At 44.9% G+C, this 22,287-nt stretch overlaps 1 protein-coding gene across 2 annotated transcripts in view; it reads right to left on the bottom strand.

Annotated features, from left to right (window-relative positions):
- LOC123998189 (ADAMTS-like protein 4) overlaps positions 1 to 22,287 on the bottom strand; it is a 100,822-nt gene that overhangs the window by 62,030 nt on the left and 16,505 nt on the right. The window lies entirely within an intron of this gene.

Below are 22,287 nucleotides of genomic sequence, written 5' to 3'. Positions count from 1 at the left end.
GAGAGATGAAACTACAGTTGAGTTGTTTGGAAGGAAGGAACACACAACACTATGTGTGGAGAGATGACACTACAGTTGAGTTGTTTGGAAGGAAGGAACACACAACACTATGTGTGGAGAGATGAAACTACAGTTGAGTTGTTTGGAAGGAAGGAACACACAACACTGTGTGTGGAGAGATGAAACTACAGTTGAGTTGTTTGGAAGGAAGGAAGGAAGGAAGGAAGGAACACACAACACTATGTGTGGAGAGATGAAACTACAGTTGAGTTGTTTGGAAGGAAGGAACACACAACACTATGTGTGGAGAGATGACACTACAGTTGAGTTGTTTGGAAGGAAGGAACACACAACACTATGTGTGGAGAGATGAAACTACAGTTGAGTTGTTTGGAAGGAAGGAACACACAACACTGTGTGTGGAGAGATGAAACTACAGTTGAGTTGTTTGGAAGGAAGGAACACACAACACTATGTGTGGAGAGATGAAACTACAGTTGAGTTGTTTGGAAGGAAGGAACACACAACACTATGTGTGGAGAGATGAAACTACAGTTGAGTTGTTTGGAAGGAAGGAACACACAACACTGTGTGTGGAGAGATGAAACTACAGTTGAGTTGTTTGGAAGGAAGGAACACACAACACTGTGTGTGGAGAGATGAAACTACAGTTGAGTTGTTTGGAAGGAAGGAACACACAACACTGTGTGTGGAGAGATGACACTACAGTTGAGTTGTTTGGAAGGAAGGAACACACAACACTATGTGTGGAGAGATGAAACTACAGTTGAGTTGTTTGGAAGGAAGGAACACACAACACTGTGTGTGGAGAGATGAAACTACAGTTGAGTTGTTTGGAAGGAAGGAACACACAACACTATGTGTGGAGAGATGAAACTAAAGTTGAGTTGTTTGGAAGGGACACACAACACTGTGTGTGGAGAGATGAAACTACAGTTGAGTTGTTTGGAAGGAAGGAACACACAACACTATGTGTGGAGAGATGACACTACAGTTGAGTTGTTTGGAAGGAAGGAACACACAACACTATGTGTGGAGAGATGAAACTACAGTTGAGTTGTTTGGAAGGAAGGAACACACAACACTGTGTGTGGAGAGATGAAACTACAGTTGAGTTGTTTGGAAGGAAGGAACACACAACACTGTGTGTGGAGAGATGAAACTACAGTTGAGTTGTTTGGAAGGAAGGAACACACAACACTATGTGTGGAGAGATGAAACTACAGTTGAGTTGTTTGGAAGGAAGGAACACACAACACTGTGTGTGGAGAGATGAAACTACAGTTGAGTTGTTTGGAAGGAACACAACACTATGTGTGGAGAGATGAAACTACAGTTGAGTTGTTTGGAAGGAAGGAACACACAACACTATGTGTGGAGAGATGAAACTACAGTTGAGTTGTTTGGAAGGAACACACAACACTATGTGTGGAGAGATGAAACTACAGTTGAGATGTTTGGAAGGAAGGAACACACAACACTATGTGTGGAGAGATGAAACTACAGTTGAGTTGTTTGGAAGGAACACAACACTATGTGTGGAGAGATGAAACTACAGTTGAGTTGTTTGGAAGGAAGGAACACAACACTATGTGTGGAGAGATGAAACTACAGTTGAGTTGTTTGGAAGGAAGGAACACACAACACTATGTGTGGAGAGATGAAACTACAGTTGAGTTGTTTGGAAGGAAGGAACACACAACACTGTGTGTGGAGAGATGAAACTACAGTTGAGTTGTTTGGAAGGAAGGAAGGAACACACAACACTATGTGTGGAGAGATGAAACTACAGTTGAGTTGTTTGGAAGGAAGGAACACACAACACTATGTGTGGAGAGATGACACTACAGTTGAGTTGTTTGGAAGGAACACACAACACTATGTGTGGAGAGATGAAACTACAGTTGAGTTGTTTGGAAGGAAGGAACACACAACACTATGTGTGGAGAGATGAAACTACAGTTGAGTTGTTTGGAAGGAAGGAACACACAACACTATGTGTGGAGAGATGAAACTACAGTTGAGTTGTTTGGAAGGAAGGAACACACAACACTATGTGTGGAGAGATGAAACTACAGTTGAGTTGTTTGGAAGGAAGGAAGGAAGGAAGGAAGGAAGGAAGGAAGGAAGGAAGGAAGGAAGGAAGGAAGGAAGGAAGGAAGGAAGGAAGGAAGGAAGGAAGGAAGGAAGGAAGGAAGGAAGGAAGGAAGGAAGGAAGGAAGGAAGGAAGGAAGGAAGGAAGGAAGGAAGGAAGGAAGGATAGAAGGAAGGAAGGAACACACAACACTATGTGTGGAGAGATGAAACTACAGTTGAGTTGTTTGGAAGGAAGGAAGGAACACACAACACTATGTGTGGAGAGATGACACTACAGTTGAGTTGTTTGGAAGGAAGGAACACACACAAAACATCAAAACCTCATCCCAACGGTAAAGTATGGTGGAGGGAGCATCATGGTCTGGGGCTGCTTTACTGGCTGCTTCAGGGCCTGGACAGCTTGCTATCATCGACGGGAAAATGAATTCCCAAGTTTATCAAGACATTTTGCAGGATAATGTAAGGCTATCTGTCCGCCAATTGAAGCTCAACCCGCTTGAGATGCTGTGGTATGACCTCAAGAGAGCAGTTCACACCAGATATCCCAAGAATATTGCTGAACTGAAACAGTTTTGTAAAGAGGAATGGCCCAAAATTCCTCCTGACCGTTGTGCAGGTCTGATCTGCAACTACAGAAAACATTTGGTTGAGGTTATTGCTGCCAATGTAGGGTCAACCAGTTATTAAATCCAAGAGTTCACATACTTTTCCCACCCTGCACTGTGAATGTTTACACGGTGTGTTCAATAAAGACATGAATACGTAAAATTGCTTGTGTTATTAGTTTAAGCTGTGTTTGTCTATTGTTGTGACCTAGATGAAGATCAGATCCAATTTTATGACCAATTTATGCAGAAATCCAGGTATTTCCAAAGGGTTCACATACTTCTATAGACTGGTGAAAGATACAAGTCACTGTAGTTCTACAGACTGGTGAAAGATACAAGTCACTGTAGTTCTATAGACTGGTGAAAGATACAAGTCACTGTAGTTCTACAGACTGGTGAAAGATACAAGTCACTGTAGTTCTATAGACTGGTGAAAGATACAAGTCACTGTAGTTCTATAGACTGGTGAAAGATACAAGTCACTGTAGTTCTACAGACTGGTGAAAGATACAAGTCACTGTAGTTCTATAGACTGGTGAAAGATACAAGTCACTGTAGTTCTATAGACTGGTGGAAGATACAAGTCACTGTAGTTCTATAGACTGGTGAAAGATACAAGTCACTGTAGTTCTATAGACTGGTGGAAGATACAAGTCACTGTAGTTCTATAGACTGGTGAAAGATACAAGTCACTGTAGTTCTACAGACTGGTGAAAGATACAAGTCACTGTAGTTCTATAGACTGGTGAAAGATACAAGTCACTGTAGTTCTATAGACTGGTGAAAGATACAAGTCACTGTAGTTCTACAGACTGGTGAAAGATACAAGTCACTGTAGTTCTATAGACTGGTGAAAGATACAAGTCACTGTAGTTCTATAGACTGGTGAAAGATACAAGTCACTGTAGTTCTATAGACTGGTGAAAGATACAAGTCACTGTAGTTCTATAGACTGGTGAAAGATACAAGTCACTGTAGTTCTATAGACTGGTGAAAGATACAAGTCACTGTAGTTCTATAGACTGGTGAAAGATACAAGTCACTGTAGTTCTATAGACTGGTGAAAGATACAAGTCACTGTAGTTCTATAGACTGGTGAAAGATACAAGTCACTGTAGTTCTATAGACTGGTGAAAGATACAAGTCACTGTAGTTCTATAGACTGGTGAAAGATACAAGTCACTGTAGTTCTATAGACTGGTGAAAGATACAAGTCACTGTAGTTCTATAGACTGGTGAAAGATACAAGTCACTGTAGTTCTATAGACTGGTGAAAGATACAAGTCACTGTAGTTCTATAGACTGGTGAAAGATACAAGTCACTGTAGTTCTATAGACTGGTGAAAGATACAAGTCACTGTAGTTCTATAGACTGGTGAAAGATACAAGTCACTGTAGTTCTATAGACTGGTGAAAGATACAAGTCACTGTAGTTCTATAGACTGGTGAAAGATACAAGTCACTGTAGTTCTATAGACTGGTGAAAGATAGACTGGTGAAAGATAAGTCACTGTAGTTCTATAGACTGGTGAAAGATACTGGTGGAAAGTCACTGTAGTTCTACAGACTGGTGAAAGATACAAGTCACTGTAGTTCTATAGACTGGTGAAGATACAAGTCACTGTAGTTCTATAGACTGGTGGAAGATACAAGTCACTGTAGTTCTATAGAGATACAAGTCACTGTAGTTCTACAGACTGGTGAAAGATACAAGTCACTGTAGTTCTATAGACTGGTGAAAGATACAAGTCACTGTAGTTCTATAGACTGGTGAAAGATACAAGTCACTGTAGTTCTATAGACTGGAGAAAGATACAAGTCACTGTAGTTCTACAGACTGGTGAAAGATACAAGTCACTGTAGTGCTACAGACTGGTGAAAGATACAAGTCACTGTAGTTCTACAGACTGGTGAAAGATACAAGTCACTGTAGTTCTATAGACTGGTGAAAGATACAAGTCACTGTAGTTCTATAGACTGGTGAAAGATACAAGTCACTGTAGTTCTATAGACTGGTGAAAGATACAAGTCACTGTAGTTCTACAGACTGGTGAAAGATACAAGTCACTGTAGTTCTACAGACTGGTGAAAGATACAAGTCACTGTAGTTCTATAGACTGGTGAAAGATACAAGTCACTGTAGTTCTATAGACTGGTGAAAGATACAAGTCACTGTAGTTCTATAGACTGGTGAAAGATACAAGTCACTGTAGTTCTACAGACTGGTGAAAGATACAAGTCACTGTAGTTCTATAGACTGGTGAAAGATACAAGTCACTGTAGTTCTATAGACTGGTGAAAGATACAAGTCACTGTAGTTCTATAGACTGGTGAAAGATACAAGTCACTGTAGTTCTACAGACTGGTGAAAGATACAAGTCACTGTAGTTCTATAGACTGGTGAAAGATACAAGTCACTGTAGTTCTATAGACTGGTGAAAGATACAAGTCACTGTAGTTCTATAGACTGGTGAAAGATACAAGTCACTGTAGTTCTATAGACTGGTGAAAGATACACAAGTCACTGTAGTTCTATAGACTGGTGAAAGATACAAGTCACTGTAGTTCTATAGACTGGTGAAAGATACAAGTCACTGTAGTTCTATAGACTGGTGAAAGATACAAGTCACTGTAGTTCTATAGACTGGTGAAAGATACAAGTCACTGTAGTTCTATAGACTGGTGAAAGATACAAGTCACTGTAGTTCTATAGACTGGTGAAAGATACAAGTCACTGTAGTTCTATAGACTGGTGAAAGATACAAGTCACTGTAGTTCTACAGACTGGTGAAAAATACAAGTCACTGTAGTTCTATAGACTGGTGAAAGATACAAGTCACTGTAGTTCTATAGACTGGTGGAAGATACAAGTCACTGTAGTTCTATAGACTGGTGAAAGATACAAGTCACTGTAGTTCTACAGACTGGTGGAAGATACAAGTCACTGTAGTTCTATAGACTGGTGAAAGATACAAGTCACTGTAGTTCTATAGACTGGTGAAAGATACAAGTCACTGTAGTTCTACAGACTGGTGAAAGATACAAGTCACTGTAGTTCTACAGACTGGTGAAAGATACAAGTCACTGTAGTTCTATAGACTGGTGAAAGATACAAGTCACTGTAGTTCTATAGACTGGTGAAAGATACAAGTCACTGTAGTTCTATAGACTGGTGAAAGATACAAGTCACTGTAGTTCTATAGACTGGTGAAAGATACAAGTCACTGTAGTTCTATAGACTGGTGAAAGATACAAGTCACTGTAGTTCTATAGACTGGTGGAAGATACAAGTCACTGTAGTTCTATAGACTGGTGAAAGATACAAGTCACTGTAGTTCTATAGACTGGTGAAAGATACAAGTCACTGTAGTTCTATAGACTGGTGAAAGATACAAGTCACTGTAGTTCTACAGACTGGTGAAAGATACAAGTAACTGTAGTTCTATAGACTGGTGAAAGATACAAGTCACTGTAGTTCTATAGACTGGTGAAAGATACAAGTCACTGTAGTTCTATAGACTGGTGAAAGATACAAGTCACTGTAGTTCTATAGACTGGTGAAAGATACAAGTCACTGTAGTTCTATAGACTGGTGGAAGATACAAGTCACTGTAGTTCTACAGACTGGTGAAAGATACAAGTCACTGTAGTTCTACAGACTGGTGAAAGATACAAGTCACTGTAGTTCTACAGACTGGTGGAAGATACAAGTCACTGTAGTTCTATAGACTGGTGAAAGATACAAGTCACTGTAGTTCTATAGACTGGTGAAAGATACAAGTCACTGTAGTTCTATAGACTGGTGAAAGATACAAGTCACTGTAGTTCTATAGACTGGTGAAAGATACAAGTCACTGTAGTTCTATAGACTGGTGGAAGATACAAGTCACTGTAGTTCTATAGACTGGTGAAAGATACAAGTCACTGTAGTTCTATAGACTGGTGAAAGATACAAGTCACTGTAGTTCTATAGACTGGTGAAAGATACAAGTCACTGTAGTTCTATAGACTGGTGAAAGATACAAGTCACTGTAGTTCTACAGACTGGTGAAAGATACAAGTAACTGTAGTTCTATAGACTGGTGAAAGATACAAGTCACTGTAGTTCTATAGACTGGTGAAAGATACAAGTCACTGTAGTTCTATAGACTGGTGAAAGATACAAGTCACTGTAGTTCTATAGACTGGTGAAAGATACAAGTCACTGTAGTTCTATAGACTGGTGAAAGATACAAGTCACTGTAGTTCTACAGACTGGTGAAATATACAAGTCACTGTAGTTCTACAGACTGGTGAAAGATACAAGTCACTGTAGTTCTACAGACTGGTGAAAGATACAAGTCACTGTAGTTCTATAGACTGGTGAAAGATACAAGTCACTGTAGTTCTATAGACTGGTGAAAGATACAAGTCACTGTAGTTCTATAGACTGGTGAAAGATACAAGTCACTGTAGTTCTACAGACTGGTGGAAGATACAAGTCACTGTAGTTCTATAGACTGGTGAAAGATACAAGTCACTGTAGTTCTATAGACTGGTGAAAGATACAAGTCACTGTAGTTCTACAGACTGGTGAAAGATACAAGTCACTGTAGTTCTACAGACTGGTGAAAGATACAAGTCACTGTAGTTCTATAGACTGGTGAAAGATACAAGTCACTGTAGTTCTATAGACTGGTGAAAGATACAAGTCACTGTAGTTCTATAGACTGGTGAAAGATACAAGTCACTGTAGTTCTATAGACTGGTGAAAGATACAAGTCACTGTAGTTCTATAGACTGGTGAAAGATACAAGTCACTGTAGTTCTATAGACTGGTGAAAGATACAAGTCACTGTAGTTCTATAGACTGGTGAAAGATACAAGTCACTGTAGTTCTATAGACTGGTGAAAGATACAAGTCACTGTAGTTCTATAGACTGGTGAAAGATACAAGTCACTGTAGTTCTATAGACTGGTGAAAGATACAAGTCACTGTAGTTCTATAGACTGGTGGAAGATACAAGTCACTGTAGTTCTATAGACTGGTGAAAGATACAAGTCACTGTAGTTCTATAGACTGGTGAAAGATACAAGTCACTGTAGTTCTATAGACTGGTGAAAGACAGAGAGTGAAGACCATTCTAGTAGAGCAGTTAAAGTCTGAGGTATGTCTTACTACTGGGGGAGGAGAAAGGAGGAGAAGGAGTGAGAAGGGTAAAGGGGAGAGAGTAATAGCTACTGAATAGACCTGTGAGAGAGCCAGAGAATATTGTTGTAGGCCAGTGAAAGTTATAGGTGTGCTGTGCTTTAGAGCTGGGCAAAGGGGGAGGATAGGAGGAGGATAGGGGGAGGATAGGAGGAGGATAGGAGGAGGATAGGAGGAGGATAGGGGGAGGATAGGGGGAGGATAGGGGGAGGATAGGAGGAGGATAGGAGGAGGATAGGGGGAGGATAGGAGGAGGATAGGGGGAGGATAGGAGGAGGATAGGAGGAGGATAGGGAGGATAGGGGGAGGATAGGGGGAGGATAGGAGGAGGATAGGGGGAGGATATGAGGAGGATAGGAGGAGGATAGGGGGAGGGATAGGAGGAGGATAGGGGTAGGATAGGGGAGGATAGGAGGAGGATAGGAGGAGGATAGGGGGAGGATAGGAGGAGGATAGGGGTAGGATAGGAGGAGGATAGGGGGAGGATAGGGGGAGGATAGGAGGAGGATAGGAGGAGGATAGGGGAGGATAGGGGGAGGATAGGAGGAGGATAGGAGGATGATAGGGGGAGGATAGGAGGAGGATAGGAGGAGGATAGGAGGAGGATATGAGGAGGATAGGGGGAGGATATGAGGAGGATAGGGGGAGGATATGAGGAGGATAGGAGGAGGATAGGGGGAGGATAGGAGGAGGATAGGGGGAGGATAGGAGGAGGATAGGGGGAGGATAGGAGGAGAGGAGGAGGATAGGAGGAGGATAGGGGGAGGATAGGAGGAGGATAGGGGGAGGATAGGAGGAGAGGGGGAGGAGGATAGGGGGAGGATAGGAGGACGATAGGGGGAGGATAGGAGGAGAGGGGGAGGAGGATAGGAGGAGGATAGGAGGAGGATAGGGGGAGGATAGGAGGAGGATAGGGGGAGGATAGGGGGAGGATAGGAGGAGGATAGGAGGAGGATAGGGGGAGGATCGGGGAGGATAGGAGGAGAGGAGGAGGAGGATAGGAGGAGGATAGGAGGAGGATAGGGGGAGGATAGGAGGAGGATAGGGGGAGGATAGGAGGAGAGGGGGAGGAGGATAGGAGGAGGATAGGAGGAGGATAGGAGGAGGATAGGGGGAGGATAGGAGGAGGATAGGGGGAGGATATGAGGAGGATAGGGGGAGGATAGGGGGAGGATAGGAGGAGGATAGGGGGAGGATAGGAGGAGGATAGGGGGAGGATAGGAGGAGAGGGGGAGGAGGATAGGAGGAGGATAGGGGGAGGATAGGAGGAGGATAGGGGGAGGATAGGAGGAGAGGGGGAGGAGGATAGGAGGAGAATAGGAGGAGGATAGGAGGAGGATAGAGGGAGGATAGGGGGGGTCTGTAATGAATAGGTAGAAGAAAGAGAGAAGGAAAGAGAGACTCGATGCATGGCAGTAGTTGTGTGAGCAAATGAAAGACAGAGGGAGTAAGTTACAGTAAGCTAAGTTACAGGAGGGGAGGAGGGAGTTACAGGTGTGTTTTACTGGATGTGAAGAGGGAGTTACAGGTGTGTTTTACTGGAGGGGAGGAAGGGAGAGGAGGGAGGGGATGGGTGAGAAATAGGGAGGAGGGGAGTCGAGGGGGGAATAGGAGTGAGGAGGAAGGAGGGAGGAGTGGACGAAGGGGGAGAAGGAGAAGGAGGGGAGGGTCTGTCTGTCTGTAATGAATAGGGCCATTAGTGAGAGGGGAATCAACCAGGGTCTCTCTTTGTACTACTGAGGTCTACTCTTACTGCCACACCAGTGGAGGCTGCTGGGGGGAGGACGGCTCATAGGAATGGCTGGAATGGAGTCAATGGAATAGAGTGGTACTATTCCATTGACTCCATTCCAGCCATTACTTTGAGCCGTCCTCCCTTCAACAACCTCCGCTGTGCCACACAGTACAGAGGACAGAGAGGATGCCCAGACTGACAGACCAATCAACTGCACTTCTACAAACACAGACAGAAAAACACTATTGGAATGCCCATAAACAGCAAAACACAGAAGTTCTGTAAACACACAAACGCTAAGTCTTGATCACACAGAACATTCCACTGTGAAAGCTGTTGTTGACCACACAAACACACACACCCTCCTGGGTGTGCCCTAGTTAACTCCTTAGGGGAACAGACATTCTTGGGAACCTTCCTCTGCAGCTGTTTCCACACGGATCATCTAGGTGACAGAACAGGGATTGCCCACCTGGGAATGGCCCCTAGTCCTCTCAGCCTGTCCAGGGCCTCATGTCAATAAACAGCTGTACATATCAACTCAAGAACACACAGAAACAGACAAAGATACACACAAACAACTCACACACTTCCAGGTGGGTTTATGTGTAATCTGTTGGTCAGCATCCTAATTGTTCTAACTATTCTGACCTGGCTAATGATAAAGCATGTTTTCCAGCCTGTAGCCTTGACCTATAACCCTGAGATATGGACATGGATGTAGACTCCAACGACACCACAGTCAGTCAGTCTCCAGCCATAGGAGTCTCCAGCCATGTCTCAGAGTTAGCCTTGACCTATAACCCTGAGATATGGACATGGATGTAGACTCCAACAACACCACAGTCAGTCAGTCTCCAGCCATAGGAGTCTCCAGCCATGTCTCAGAGTTAGCCTTGACCTATAACCCTGAGATATGGACATGGATGTAGACTCCAACGACACCACAGTCAGTCAGTCTCCAGCCATAGGAGTCTCCAGCCATGTCTCAGAGTTAGCCTTGACCTATAACCCTGAGATATGGACATGGATGTAGACTCCAACGACACTACAGTCAGTCAGTCTCCAGCCATAGGAGTCTCCAGCCATGTCTCAGAGTTAGCCTTGACCTATAACCCTGAGATATGGACATGGATGTAGACTCCAACGACACCACAGTCAGTCAGTCTCCAGCCATAGGAGTCTCCAGCCATGTCTCAGAGTTAGCCTTGACCTATAACCCTGAGATATGGACATGGATGTAGACTCCAACGACACCACAGTCAGTCAGTCTCCAGCCATAGGAGTCTCCAGCCATGTCTCAGAGTTAGCCTTGACCCAGGAGGAAGCAGAGCCTCCATGTGATAAACACTACAATAGACTCTCATACATCACTACACAGGAAGCCAGCTGTCTGTCTGTCCACCACCTCCCAAGATGGACGACCCACGTTATCAGGTCATCACATTGAAACAGATGTACACTGAGACATTCTCATTGGGTCTGTTCACTAGAAGGATAGAGTCAAATGAGAAATGAACATGTTCTACTTCTCTGAACGCTTCACAAACACACACAGGAGTTTGGATGCAGCACTGGGTCACAAGGACACCGCTGCCCCTGGAGCTATTTGGAAGGGACCCAGAAGAAAACAAACTTAGTCAGTATGGATAGCATGGCTGATAATAATTACACACACATTCCACTCGACAAAGTGTGTGTGTGTGTGTGTGTGTGTGTGTGTGTGTGTGGTGTGTGTGTGTGTGTGTGTGTGTGTGTGTGTGTGTGTGTGTGTGTGTGTGTGTGTGTGTGTGTGTGTGTGTGTGTGTGTGTGTGTGTGTGTGTGTGTGTGTGTGTGTGTGTGTGTGTGTGTGTGTGTGTGTGTGTGTGTGTGTCCTACCCAGCACATCTGGGTCTGTTCGGGACTTCATAACGACTCTAAACAATAATAATTTTGTCATTGCTGAACTTTTCAGAGAACAATACTGCTGTTATCTTAGCCAAGACATTGGGAGAGAGGGCAGGATACGTCTCTCTCAACATCCATCTCTGTTGTGTGTGAGTGTAACAGTATAACTTTAAACCGTCCCCTCGCCCATACCCGGGCTCGAACCAGGGACCCTCTGCACACATCAACAACAGTCACCCTCGAAGCATCGTTACCCATCGCTCCACAAAAACCGCGGCCCTTGCAGAGCAAGGGGAACTACAACTTCAAGGTCTCAGAGCAAGTGAAGTCACCGATTGAAACGCTATTTAGCGCGCACCGCTAACTAAGCTAGCCGTTTCACATCCGTTACATGAGACCAATACCATGATAATACATGGTATTATGTACTGGCTATTCAGACAGTACATACACGTTTTTTTAGAGTAATTGTTGCTTCAACTACACCATATGATACATTTGACAGTACTTGGATCATTCTGTAAATCAGGGTGGATGAAGTAACCTCCAGAAACTGACCTAAGATCAGTAGTTTAGCAAGGTTAAGCTGATCCCAGATCTGTGCCTAGCAGCAACTTCTACCAGCAGTGTAACTCAAGCGGTACATATCTTAGACCATACAGTAAACTGAAATGCTCTTACTATTGATCCTGTGATGAAGCTGTCATACATCTCTCATTATAGCACTGACTGTTATAGATGCAGTCATACAGTATAGTATATTATATACATGGCCAGAAGTATGTGGACACCTGCTCGTCGAACATCTCATTCCAAAATCATGGGCCTTAATATGGAGTTGGTCCCCTCTTTGCTGCTATAACAACATCCACTCTTCTGGGAAGGCTTTCCACTAGATGTTGGAACATTGCTGCAGGGACTTCCATTCAGCCACAAGAGCATTAGTGAATTTGGGTACTGATGTCGGCGTTCCAATTCATCGCAAAGGTGTTCGAAGGGGTTGAGGTCAGGCCTCTGTGCAGGCCAGTCAAGTTCTTTTACACCGATCTCGACAAAGCATTTCTGGGGCCTCCCGAGTTGCACAGCGGTCTAAGGCACTGCATCGTAGTGCTAGAGGCATCACTACAGACCCGGCTTCGATCACAGGCTGTGACGCAGCCAGCCGCGACCGGGATACTCATGAGGCAGTGCACAATTGGCCCATCATTTGGCCGGCTGGGATGTCCTTGTCCCATCGAGCTCTAGCAACTCCTTGTGGCGGGCCGGGTGCCTGCAAGCTGACTCGTGTTGCCAGTTGTACGGTGATTCCTCCGACACATTGGTGCGGCTGCCTTCCGGGTTAAGCGAGCAGTGTGTCAAGAAGCAGTGCAGCATGGCAGGGTCGTGTTTCGTCGTGAAGTGTGATTCCTCACTCCAGAGAACACGTTTCCACTGTTCCAGAGTGCAATGGCGGCAAGCTTTATACCACACCAGGAGGATGCTTGGCATTGTGCATGGTGAACTTAGGCTTGTGTGCGGCTGCTTGGCCATGGAAACCCATTTCATTATGCTCCAGACGAACAGCTCTGACTTTGTTTCCATAAGCAGTTTGGAACTCGGTAGTGAGTGTTGCAACCGAGGGCAGACGTTCCCGAACGGTCCCGTTCTGTGAGCTTGTGTGGCCAACCACTTCGCGGCTGAGCCGTTGTTGCTCCTAGACATTTCCACTTCACAATAACAGCACTTACAGTTGACCGGGGCAACTCTAGCAGGGCAAAAATTTGACGAACTGACTTGTTGGAAAGGTGGCATCCTATGATGGTGCCACGTTGAAAGTCATGGAGCTCTTCAGTAAGCGCCATTCTACTGTCAATGTTTGTCTATGGAGATTGCATGGCGGTGTGCTTGATTTTATACACAACGGGTATGGCTGACATAGCACCAGAATCCCCTCATTTGAAGGGGTGTCCACATACTTTCATATATAGTGTATATTAGATACAGTAGATAAGGCCTAGGTGCTTGTTGTGTGGAGGCATGCTCCCTTGACACTGAGTAAATATTGACTCTAGAGTAGATGTGGGAAAGAGAGCAAGGGAAGAATGAAAGAGAGAGAAGACAGAGAGGGGCAGTGTGTGAGAGAAAAGAAGAGGTGTAGTCTTTCTTAATAGTTCTGTTCACTCAGAAGTCAGGTCAAAGTGTGCTCCTCTCGTTTTTCTCTCCTTCAGTCGGTTTCTCTCCACATTCCACACTTTCCTCTCCTCTCTTTCTCTCTCATCCTAAAACCTCTGCTCTTCTTACACATGCACACACTCTCTCTTTCCGCTTGTGTACCTTTCCATGAATACTTCTCTTCTTCCTCTGTCACATACTTCCCTCTCTGTCTCTCTCTCTCCATCTATCTCTGTCTCTCTCTCTCTCTCCATCTATCTCTGTCTCTCTCTCTTCATCTCTCTCTCCCTCGTCTCTCTCCATCTATCTCTGTCTCTCTCTCTCCCTCTGTCTCTCTCCATCTATCTCTCTCTCCCTCTGTCTCTCTCCATTTATCTCTGCCTCTCTGTCTCTCTCCATCTCTCTCCCTCTGTCTCTCTCCATTTATCTCTGTCTCTCTGTCTCTCTCCCTCTGTCTCTCTCCATTTATCTCTTTCTCTCTGTCTCTCTCCATCTCTCTCCCTCTGTCTCTCTCCATTTATCTCTGTCTCTCTGTCTCTCTCCCTCTGTCTCTCTCCATTTATCTCTTTCTCTCTGTCTCTCTCCATCTATCTGTCCCTCTGTCTCTCTCCATTTATCTCTGTCTCTGTCTCTCTCCCTCTGTCTCTCTCCATTTATCTCTTTCTCTCTGTCTCTCTCCATTTATCTCTTTCTCTCTGTCTCTCTCCATCTATCTGTCCCTCTGTCTCTCTCCATTTATCTCTGTCTCTGTCTCTCTCCCTCTGTCTCTCTCCATTTATCTCTTTCTCTCTGTCTCTCTCCATCTATCTGTCCCTCTGTCTCTCTCCATTTATCTCTGTCTCTCTCTCCCTCTGTCTCTCTCCATTTATCTCTTGTCTCTCTGTCTCCCTGTCTCTATCGCTCCGTCTATCAAGTCAATTCAATTCAAGGGGCTTTACTGGCATGGGAAACATGTGTTAACATTGCCAAAGCAAGTGAGGTAGATATTATAAAAAAGTGAAATAAACAATAAAAATTAACAGTAAACATTACACATACAGAAGTTTCAAAACAATAAAGACATTACAAATGTCATATTATATATATATACAGTGTTTTAACAATGTACAAATGGTTAAAGGACACAAGATAAAATAAATAAGCATAAATATGGGTTGTATTTACAATGGTGTTTGTTCTTCACTGGTTGCCCTTTTCTCGTGGCAACAGGTCACAAATCTTGCTGCTGTGATGGCACATTGTGGAATTTCACCCAGTAGATATGGGAGTTTATCAAAATTATCAAAATATCTCTCCGTCTCTCTCTATCTCTCTTTGTATGTCTCTATCTCTCCGTCTCTCTCTCTATCTCTCTCTCTCCATCTATCTCTGTCTCTCTCTCTATCTCTCTGTCTCTCTCTATCTCGGTCTCTCTCCATCTATCTCTGTCTCTATCTCTCTCTCTCTCATCTATCTCTGTCTCTCTATCTCTCCTCTCTCTATCTCTCTTTGTATGTCTCTATCTCTCTGGCTATATCTCCATCTATCTCTGTCTCTCTATCTCTCCGTATCTCTCTTTGTATGTCTCTATCTCTCCACCTCTCTCTATCTCTCTCTCTCCATCTATCTCTGTCTCTCTGTCTCTATCTCTCCGTCTCTCTGGCAGACATATCAGTGTGGATGACGGATCCCCACCTCAAGCTGAACCTCGGCAAGACGGAGCTGCTCTCCCTCCCGGGGAAGGACTGCCCGTTCCATGATCTCGCCATCACGGTTGACAACTCCATTGTGTCCTCCTCCCAGAGCGCTAAGAACCTTGGCGTGATCCTGGACAACACCCTGTCGTTCTCAACTAACATCAAGGCGGTGGCCCGTTCCTGTAGGTTCATGCTCTACAACATCCGCAGAGTATGACCCTGCCTCACACAGGAAGCGGCGCAGGTCCTAATCCAGGCACTTGTCATCTCCCATCTGGATTAGTGCAACTCGCTGTTGGCTGGGCTCCCTGCCTGTGCCATTAAACCCCTACAACTCATCCAGAACGCCGCAGCCCGTCTGGTGTTCAACCTTCCCAAGTTCTCTCACGTCACCCCGCTCCTCCGCTCTCTCCACTGGCTTCCAGTTGAAGCTCGCATCCGCTACAAGACCATGGTGCTTGCCTACGGAGCTGTGAGGGGAACGGCACCTCAGTACCTCCAGGCTCTGATCAGGCCCTACACCCAAACAAGGGCACTGCATTCATCCATCTCTGGCCTGCTCGCCTCCCTACCACTGAGGAAGTACAGTTCCCGCTCAGCCCAGTCAAAACTGTTCGCTGCTCTGGCCCCCCAATGGTGGAACAAACTCCCTCACGACGCCAGGACAGCGGAGTCAATCACCACCTTCCGGAGACACCTGAAACCCCAACTCTTTAAGGAATACCTAGGATAGGATAAGTAATCCTTCTCACCCCCCCCTTTAAGATTTAGATGCACTATTGTAAAGTGACTGTTCCACTGGATGTCATAAGGTGAATGCACCAATTTGTAAGTCGCTCTGGATAAGAGCGTCTGCTAAATGACTTAAATGTAATGTAAATGTCTATCTCGGTCTCTCTCCATCTATCTCTGTCTCTATCTCTCTCTCTCTCTCATCTATCTCTGTCTCTCTATCTCTCCTTCTCTCTCTATCTCTCTTTGTATGTCTCTATCTCTCTGGCTATCTCTCCATCTATCGCTGTCTCTCTATCTCTCCATCTCTCTTTGTATGTCTCTATCTCTCCGCCTCTCTCTATCTCTCTCCATCTATCTCTGTCTCTATCTCCCTATCTCTGTCTCTCTCTCTCTCCATCTATCTCTGTCTCTATCTATCTCTCTTTGTATGTCTCTGTCTCTCTCTCTCACTCTGCCTCTAGCTATATTCCCCATTAACTCCAGTAACTTTCTGACCCCCATCTCTGACCTTCTACACTCATTGAAAAAAAAGGGCTATCTAGAACCTAAAAGGATTCTTCGGCTGTCCCATAGGAGAACCATTTTGAAGAACCCTTTTTGGTTCCAGGTAGAATCCTTTTGGGTTCCATTTCCACAACAACAAAAAATCTAAGAGTGTATTGCATTTCTCTACCCACTCTCTTTCTTTCAGCACCTCAAGGTACTAAACGATATCATAACCGCCATCGATAAAAGACAGTACTGTGCAGCCGTCTTCATCGACCTGGCCAAGGCCTTCGACTCTGTCAATCACCATATTTTTATCGGCAGACTCAGTAGCCTCGGTTTTTCTAATGACTGCCTTGCCTGTTTCACCAACTACTTTGCAGACAGAGTTCAGTGTGTCAAATCGGAGGACATGTTGTCCGGTCCTCTGGCAGTCTCTATGGAGGTGCCACAGGGTTCAATTCTCGGGCCGACTCTTTTCTCTGTATATATCAATGATGTTGCTCTTGCTGCGGGCGATTCCCTGATCCACCTTTACGCAGACGACACCATTCTGTATACTTCTGGCCCTTCCTTGGACACTGTGCTATCTAACCTCCAAACGAGCTTCAATGCCATACAACACTCCTTCCGTGGCCTCCAACTGCTCTTAAACGCTAGTAAAACCAAATGCATGCTTCCTGCACCCGCACGCCCGACTAGCATCACCACCCTGGATGGTTCCAACCTAGAATATGTGGACATCTATAAGTACCTAGGTGTCTGGCTAGACTGTAAACTCTCCTTCCAGACTCATATCAAACATCTCCAATCTAAAATCAAAACTAGAGTCGGGTTTCTATTCCGCAACAAAGCCTCCTTCACTCACGCCGCCAAACTTACCCTAGTAAAACTGACTATCCTACCAATCCTCGACTTCGGCGATGTCATCTACAAAATAGCTTCCAATACTCTACTCAGCAAACTGGATGCAGTTTATCACAGTGGCAATCGTTTTGTCACCAAAGCTCCATATACTACCCACCATTGCGTTCTGTATGCTCTCGTTGGCTGGCCCTCGCTTCATACTCGTCGCCAGACCCACTGGCTCCAGGAAATCTATAAGTCTTTGCTAGGTAAAGCTCCGCTATCTCACAGTTCACTGGTCACAATGGCAACACCCGCCCGTAGCACGCGCCCCAGCCGGTATATCTCACTGATCATCCCTAAAGCCAACACCTCATTTGGCCGCCTTTCCTTCCAGTTCTCTGCTGCCTGTGACTGGAACGAATTGCAAAAATCGCTGAAGTTGGAGACTTTTATCTCCCTCACCAACTTTAAACATCTGCTATCTGAGCAGCTAACCGATTGCTGCAGCTGTACATAGTCCATTGGTAAATAGCCCACCCAATTTACCTACCTCATCCCCATACTGTTTTTATTTATTTCCTTTTCTGCTCTTATGCACACCAGTATATCTACCTGCACATGACCATCTGATCATTTATCACTCCAGTGTTAATCTGCTAAATTGTAATTATTCGCCTACCTCCTCATGCCTTTTGCACACAATGTATATAGACTCTTTTTTTCTTTTTTTCTATTGTGTTATTGACTTGTTTATTGTTTACTCCATGTGTAACTCTGTGTTGTTGTCTGTTCACACTGCTATGCTTTATCTTGGCCAGGTCGCAGTTGTAAATGAGAACTTGTTCTCAACTAGCCTACCTGGTTAAATAAAGGTGAAATAAAAAAATCTCTTTCTCTACCTCTGTGATCGCTCTCTCTATCTATCTCTACATCTCTCTCTCTATATATCTATCTCTCTGTGAGTTCTTCATCTCTCTCTCTACCTCTATATCTATCTCTACCTCTCTATGACCTCTCTTGCTCTCTCAGGTCTCTCTCCCTCTACCTCAATATCTATCTCTACCTCTCTGTGACCTCTCTTGCTCTCTCAGGTCTCTCTCCCTCTACCTCAATATCTATCTCTACCTCTCTGTGACCTCTCTTGCTCTCTCAGGTCTCTCTCTCTCTCCCAGGGTGTTTGCTATGCCCTTCTCTCCCCATCTCCCCTCCTCCCTCCCTCTGCATACAGATTTCTATACACAATACCTTCTTTCACTACTACTTAAATGAGTCACTCCCCCCCTCCTCTACTTTTCTCCTCTCCCTCCTTCCTCTATCCCTCTCTCAGTTCCCCCATTGCTTCTATGCAACAGAGTAAACACATGTACACACACATGATCGGGCTTAAACATAGAATGTTGTGACACACATTCACATAGTTCACCCACACAAATATGTAGCCTGGTGAGTGAACCATCACAGGACTGTTGTTAATGCGTCTGTGTGTGTGTGTGTGTGTGTGTGTGTGTGTGTGTGTGTGTGTGTGTGTGTGTGTGTGTGTGTGTGTGTGTGTGTGTGTGTGTGTGTGTGTGTGTGTGTGTGTGTGTGTGTGTGTGTGTGTGTGTGTGTGTGTGTGTGTGTGTGTGTGTGTGCGCGTGTGCGCGTGTGCGCATGTGCGCGTGTGTGTGATCCAGACCAGCTCAGTATTATCATATCTCTCTACCTCAGATAGCTTTGACACTCAATGAGCCTCGGAGAGACCTCCGGCATGCCAAACAAACACTAACCAGGGGTTCCCCCTCATAATACAATACACACACACACGCGCTCGCGCACGCGCACGCACACGCACACACACACACACATACACATCTCATCTCTGATAGTTAAAATCACACAGGACAATCATGATTATGTCATATTGACTGTAGAATGAGATGTGGCTGGATCAGACAGTGATGTCATACATTCCAAGGTTCCTCAGGAAGTATGTCCACACTAGGAGCCAGATGGACCTCCTCCCGGTAAATAGAACTCCATGGATTTGACTGAGACTGAGTGAAACAACATGAACTGTTGGCTCCAGGGAACACTTCCTGGTCTCTTTTATGACATTCTAGGGTCAAATCCCACCCAAAGATTGTTAAGCCATCTGGTACTGGGACTGTACCACACACTACAGATACAGGTCACAGCCATATACCCCACCCCACCCCACACACACGCCAACACACTACAGATATAGGTCACAGTCATATCCCCCACCCCACACACACCAACACACTACAGATATAGGTCACAGCCATATCCCCACCCCACAGACACCTAACACACTACAGATACAGGTCACAGTCATATCCCCCACCCCCCACACACCAACACACTACAGATACAGGTCACAGCCATATCCCCCACCCCACACACACCAACACACTACAGATACAGGTCACAGCCATATCCCCCACCCCCCCACACACACCAACACTCTACAGATACAGGTCACAGCCATATCCCCACCCCACACACACCAACACACTACAGATACAGGTCACAGCCATATCCCCCACCCCCCACACACACCAACACACTACAGATACAGGTCACAGCCATATCCCCACCCCACACACACCAACACACTACAGATACAGGTCACAGCCATATCCCCCACCCCCCACACACACCACCACACTACAGATACAGGTCACAGCCATATCCCCCACCCCCCACACACCAACACACTACAGATACAGGTCACAGCCATATCCCCCACCCCCCACACACACCAACACACTACAGATACAGGTCACAGCCATATCCCCCACCCCCACACACCAACACACTACAGATACAGGTCACAGCCATATACCCCACCCCACCCCACCCCACCCCACACACACACCAACACACTACAGATACAGGTCACAGTCATATCCCCCACCCCCCACACACCAACACACTACAGATACAGGTCACAGCCATATCCCCCACCCCACACAGACCAACACACTACAGATACAGGTCACAGCCATATCCCCCACCCCACACACACCAACACACTACAGATACAGGTCACAGCCATATCCCCCACCCCACACACACCAACACACTACAGATACAGGTCACAGTCACTTCCTAGTTAACTACTGGTGTTACTAACTCTACACTCATACAGGAACCACTTCCTAGTTAACTACTGGTGTTACTAACTCTACACTCATACAGGAACCACCTCCTAGTTAATACTGGTGTTACTAACTCTACACTCATACAGGAACCACTTCCTAGTTAATACTGGTGTTACTAACTCTACACTCATACAGGAACCACCTCCTAGTTAACTACTGGTGTTACTAACTCTACACTCATACAGGAACCACCTCCTAGTTAACTACTGGTGTTACTAACTCTACACTCATACAGGAACCACATCCTAGTTAATACTGGTGTTACTAACTCTACACTCATACAGGAACCACCTCCTAGTTAATACTGGTGTTACTAACTCTACACTCATACAGGAACCACCTCCTAGTTAACTACTGGTGTTACTAACTCTACACTCATACAGGAACCACCTCCTAGTTAACTACTGGTGTTACTAACTCTACACTCATACAGGAACCACCTCCTAGTTAACTACTGGTGTTACTAACTCTACACTCATACAGGAACCACCTCCTAGTTAACTACTGGTGTTACTAACTCTACACTCATACAGGAACCACCTCCTAGTTAACTACTGGTGTTACTAACTCTACACTCATACAGGAACCACCTCCTAGTTAATACTGGTGTTACTAACTCTACACTCATACAGGAACCACCTCCTAGTTAATACTGGTGTTACTAACTCTACACTCATACAGGAACCAGCTCCTAGTTAATACTGGTGTTACTAACTCTACACTCATACAGGAACCAGCTCCTAGTTAATACTGGTGTTACTAACTCTACACTCATACAGGAACCAGCTCCTAGTTAATACTGGTGTTACTAACTCTACACTCATACAGGAACCACCTCCTAGTTAATACAGGAACCAGCTCCTAGTTAATACTGGTGTTACTAACTCTACACTCATACAGGAACCACCTCCTAGTTAATACTGGTGTTACTAACTCTACACTCATACAGGAACCACCTCCTAGTTAATACTGGTGTTACTAACTCTACACTCATACAGGAACCACCTCCTAGTTAATACTGGTGTTACTAACTCTACACTCATACAGGAACCACCTCCTAGTTAATACTGGTGTTACTAACTCTACACTCATACAGGAACCATCACCTAGTTAATACTGGTGTTACTAACTCTACACTCATACAGGAACCAGCTCCTAGTTAATACTGGTGTTACTAACTCTACACTCATACAGGAACCACCTCCTAGTTAATACAGGAACCAGCTCCTAGTTAATACTGGTGTTACTAACTCTACACTCATACAGGAACCAGCTCCTAGTTAATACTGGTGTTACTAACTCTACACTCATACAGGAACCACCTCCTAGTTAATACTGGTGTTACTAACTCTACACTCATACAGGAACCATCACCTCGTTAACTACTGGTGTTACTAACTCTACACTCATACAGGAACCACCTCCTAGTTAACTACTGGTGTTACTAACTCTACACTCATACAGGAACCACCTCCTAGTTAACTACTGGTGTTACTAACTCTACACTCATACAGGAACCACCTCCTAGTTAATACTGGTGTTACTAACTCTACACTCATACAGGAACCACCTCCTAGTTAATACTTGTGTTACTAACTCTACACTCATACAGGAACCACCTCCTAGTTAATACTGGTGTTACTAACTCTACACTCATACAGGAACCACCTCCTAGTTAATACTGGTGTT

Source organism: Oncorhynchus gorbuscha, linkage group LG15, assembly GCF_021184085.1.
Source record: "Oncorhynchus gorbuscha isolate QuinsamMale2020 ecotype Even-year linkage group LG15, OgorEven_v1.0, whole genome shotgun sequence".
NCBI classification, from domain to species: Eukaryota; Metazoa; Chordata; class Actinopteri; order Salmoniformes; family Salmonidae; genus Oncorhynchus; species Oncorhynchus gorbuscha.
Note: the sequence above shows the minus strand (reverse complement) of the source record. Positions and strands in the feature narration are given on the sequence as shown.